Genomic DNA, 5,279 nt, shown 5'->3' on the forward strand with positions numbered 1-5,279 from the left:
GTGTTTGCCAGGCTGCAGGGGACATTGTGCAGGTGGGGAAAGGTAGGAGGTGTGGGTAAGGGTGAGGGTCCTGGCTTCTGGCACCATATTGTATATGTATAAGTATTTTATGGTATGCATTGTCCAATGAATGTGTGTTGAGTGGTTTTATAACTAAATATTCCATTTTCTGAAATATTGGCTTAAATGGAATGTTTACAGCACTGAAGTGAGCCAGATAAGTTAATGATCTTTTTATAGTCTTCAGAATCAATGAGAACCTAAAACATAATAAAGACAAATACAATTAAAATTATAACTGCTCCAAAGCTCTTATTCTTAAATGCATTACTTCTGTTGTTATAAAAATTCATTTTGTTTAATAGGCTTTAAAATAAAATTTAGAGTACAACATGTTTTTTCCAAATCCTATATCAGATGTTAAAGTATAGCAATAAATACGGGAATTTCATGAGATTAATTATATTTATTAAACTGAGTATATAATGTTCCAGAAACTGGAGTGAATTGGACAAAATAATAGACCTAACTTCCTTAAATGCCAAATGCCTGCCTTTAAGCATATTTATTATAGCTAGACTTCTAACGATAGACAGAAGTAATAATTTTTAAAAGAATTACATTTTTTTAAAAAAACCTACAAAATTATATGAAAATAAGAATGGTTGATAGTGCTGACACTGAGAAATAACTTAAAGTAACTTAGTTTATCAGTTTGTATCATTTCAGCAAAATAGAAGCCAGAATCACCTGAAAACAGAACTTCTTTTTAAAGAGTGAGAATTGTTTTGTTAACAACAGACATAATTTTAACAGAGAGAAAACTGCAGATAGATGAGAGCTCTGTCAGCATTTAATCATCTGTAACCTAGCTTACCTGGCCTGTTTCCAAACAGAAAATTTGTGAGAATTAACTAATTGTCTTTTAGAATATTTGATAATGTAAGAAGAAGGATACAAAGTTTTCAGTAGGGGATCAAGTGGAACACTACAGATATTGTACAAAGTTAGTCTTACCCTACGTATCTTTGTATGATAGAGTTAAGACAGTTGCTATAAAATCAAAATAGATGTGAAAGGTGGAATTTAGATAATAAGCAATTTTGAAATACTAAAGGAAGCTCATTGGACAAAAACAACTTGAGAGAGTTCATTTCATTACATCTCCATGTTACAATCCATCAGTGAAGGATATTATAACAGGAACTGAAGAGACCATGGAGGTGTATTGCCTACTGGTTGTTATCCATGGCTGGCTCATTTTTCTTTCTTTTTAATAAATTACCACCTGCCCAGAGAGAACACTATCATCACTAAGTTGGGTCCTTATACTTCAAACATTAACCGAGAAAAATCTCCAAAGACAGGTAGGTATGCATGACACTCTAAGAGCCTATTGAGGTATCTTCCTCCTTGTTAACTCAAGATTGTACCAAGTGAGCAAACACTACACTGTATACTACTTTAAGCAAATATAGCCACTTTCATTGATTAAAGACATATATGGCATGCATATAAAACAGAATATTTTAAGTTCATAAATAATATTATAACAATTATTTGAAAAATGAATTCAACATAACATTGAATAAAGTAAAAACTTTAGTTCTTTCTATGTAATCCAGAATTAGACATATAGAGCATGTTTTCTTTTTATTTGTGATTCTAAAATTCTTCATATAAATTCATATATATATATATATATATATATGTACATAAGATTCTCTTGTTACTAATTTGTAATGGTGAAAGGGAAGAGTTTGTTGAGACAATGAGCTTCTCAAAGGTGAAAGAAAAAGAAACAAGCAGTCCTATAAAAATAACAATGTTCAGCAGATCAAGTTTCAGAAAAGGACATTTCCAACACATGACCAATCTAAAGAGAAAATGAAATTTTCAAGGCTCAAGAAAACAAATGGAAGAACATATTGTTATCTGATTCACTTGTAAATGTTGGAATTGATCCATATCAAATGGCAAATTCAGCTGAGATATATTTAGTCACTCAATATTGGCACTAAAGTGCCTTGTGTGAATAATACCAATGTAATTTCTGCAGCTATTCTTGATATTAAGTAACTAAATGCTTGATATACAATGACTATGATTGAAATAATGAAAGGAAAGTAGTTTAGGGGCTGAAAGACTAATGTAGTCTTTCTGAAAACAGTAAAGTTTGAGAAACCAAATATTTGAAACTAGATTAAATATATATATTTTTAAAATTAAGTTCTGTGAATGCATAGTTGAATTATTGATCATTTTGGGTAATAAATTAAAATTTTCTATTATTGTCAAATCATTGATGATTCAATATTTTAAAAAGAGTGAGTAGTTCTGTTTCATGGTAATCTATATCTATCTATCTATCTATCTATCTATCTATCTATCTATCTATCATCTATCTATCATCTATCCATCTATTTATCAACAGTCACCCGTAGATATGGAGATCAATTCGTTCCTTTTTTATAAAAGAAGCCCAGTTAAAATAGATCATTGTTGAAGATAATGTCCAGTTAATTTTAAATAATAAAAGAATGTGAATAAATAAAATGTTGAAAATACTGGAAAATGTATTTCTTCTTTTAAAAAATGGCTTAATTTTATTATTATTAATTCTGTATAAGAGTGTGTGTGGGTGCACACACACACGCATGCACACACACACACACACACACACACACACACACACACAGGTACATGCCTACTGAGATGAGCTGTGATGAGTTTCCTGGATCAGGACTTACAGAAAACAATACTAGACATAAGCCCCCGATCTCAAGGAGTTTCTCCCAGATGGTCTGCTAGAGTGCCTTCCCTGACTACCTTCTCTGTGCAGTGTTTGCTCTCTCCTCTACCGCAGCCTGTGCCTCCCTGCTTTGAGTTAGGGTTTTACTACTCTGAACAGACACCAAAGATGTCATTAAATTGGGGCTGGCTTACAGGTTCAGAGGTTCAGTGTAGTATCTTCAAGCCAGGAACATGACAGCATCCAGGCAGCCATGGTGCAGGCAGAACTGAGAGTTCTACATCTTCATCTGAAGGATGCTAATAGAATATTGATTTCCACACAGCTAAAATGAGGATTGTATAGCCTTAGTGACACTGATAGTGACACACCTTTTCCAATAAGGCTACATCTTCTAATAATATCAATCCCTGGGCCAAGCATATACAAAACATCATATTGCATTCCCTGACCATCACAGGCTTTTCCAAACGTGAGTCATTGGGGACCATACCTAAACATAGAGTAATGCTAAATACAGTTTCTCTAAATTCAAAAGTCTCCATAGTCTATACCAGTCTCAAAAATCTTAAAAGTCCAGAGTTCAAAATCTCCTCTGAAATTTATCTAATCACTTATCTGTAATCCCTAAGAAAGACAGGAAATGAGCTGGACAAACTTAAAACTCTGCAACTCCATGTCTGATGTCAAAGTAATCTTCATATCTCTATTGCTTTTTTCATATTTATTGGCTGCAACAAGTTTCTTTCTCTTGGGATGGTTCCATTACCTGCTAGCACCTTTCCTCAGGAGATAGTCCAAGGCTCTGTCACCTCAAACATCTCTGGATCTCCAAGGCAACTTCAACACTACAGCTTCTTGTTCCATTGTCTGGGATACTGCTCCTGCTGTTCTTGATAATCATCCTATGGTCCTGGCATCTCCAATATACTGGGGTATTCTGCTGCAACTATGCTTCACCAATAGACTCTCTTCATGGTGCCAAGCCTCAACTCCTTTACATAACCCCTTCAGTCCTGGGCCAAAAATTACAACTGAGGCTATACCTTTACCAATGGCCTTCCATGGCCTCTCAGAGTGCCAATCCTCAGCTGCTCTCCATGATTCTTTAATATCTTAAAAATTGGTACCACCTGGGTGACTCTTACACATTACCATGTACAACTGCAGCAACAGGTACAACCTTGGCTGCCTCTGGAACAAAGTTTCTCTGTGCTTTCAGACAACACTTCCCAGAAGATTTCACTTAAATAACGCTGGTCTCTTCTTAATCACCACTAATTTCTTAGCTGCATCTAACCAGTATCAATTTTCCCAGTAGTTCCTTCTATTCTTGACTCTTAAGCCAGAACCACATGGCCAAAGCCACTGAGTTCTGTTGGTTGATGGGGATAGAACATTGCTCTACCCCCCTGGTTCTATTACATTATCAACAGCTTTCTGTTTTCCAAGTTATTCACTGCCTAAGCTTTTCTATCCTCTAATTTGTTCTGTAGACTGACCTTGAACTTAGAGATCGGCATGGTTTTATGTCTAGTAATTCTGGGATTAAAGGCGTGTACCACCACCCCTTTACTAAAGCTTTTCTTCACCTTGCTCCTGCTCTGTTCAAGGCTGGCCTTGCTCTCAGAGATCTGCTTGCCTGTGCCTCCTGAGATTAAAATTTTGTATTGCTGAGCTTGGGCCTAAATTTTGCTGGATGGGATCTTGCCCTAAGGTCACCATTCCCTTAATTCAATTTAATATCCTTGAACACAGGATTCAGGTCAATTTCCCTTCCTGGAGCCTCTTTAATACATGAACCATATATTTTATACTTTTTCTTTCTCAGCTTGCTACACTTGTTTAAAGTGCTCTTCTTGAGACCTATCCAGTGAACAAAATCTATGATGAGCATTTGTGAGACTTACTTTGTTAAAGCAACTAATCTGAGTCTCTTCACCTTAGCTTCAGGAAGACTCCTCAGACAACAGCAAAAAGCAGCTACGTTCTTTACCAAAATACTACAAAAAACAGTTTCTAGTCCACATACTGATGTTTCTCTCCATCTTCTTGAGCCAGGACTGCACAGTTCTAATCACTCACTTTCATATTCCAACTAGGATAGGTCATTAAGCCCCATTTAGAACAATCAATGGCTTTCCAAATCCATAGTCCCCAAATCTCCATTCTTCATATATACATATATATGTGTATATACATATATATGTATATATATACATATATATATATGTGTGTGTATGTATATTTATATATATAAAATAAAAAATTATATATATATGTTATATATATAATTTTTTATTATTTTTAGTAACTTTTTAAAAAATGTTAATCAAAGGCTTTATAAGTTTGGTAATGCTCAATAACAAGATGCCCATACAATCAGAAGTGTAACCCAATACCCAACCTAGATATACCAACTACATTGGACTGGCTGAGACAAGCTTACTCCTCCCACCTTAGCTCCTCCTACATATCACCCTTCCTGTTAAAATTAAAAAAAAAAGTTTTCTCTCAAAATACAATT

Source organism: Grammomys surdaster, unplaced genomic scaffold (assembly GCF_004785775.1).
Source record: "Grammomys surdaster isolate TR1022 unplaced genomic scaffold, NIH_TR_1.0 422, whole genome shotgun sequence".
NCBI classification, from domain to species: Eukaryota; Metazoa; Chordata; class Mammalia; order Rodentia; family Muridae; genus Grammomys; species Grammomys surdaster.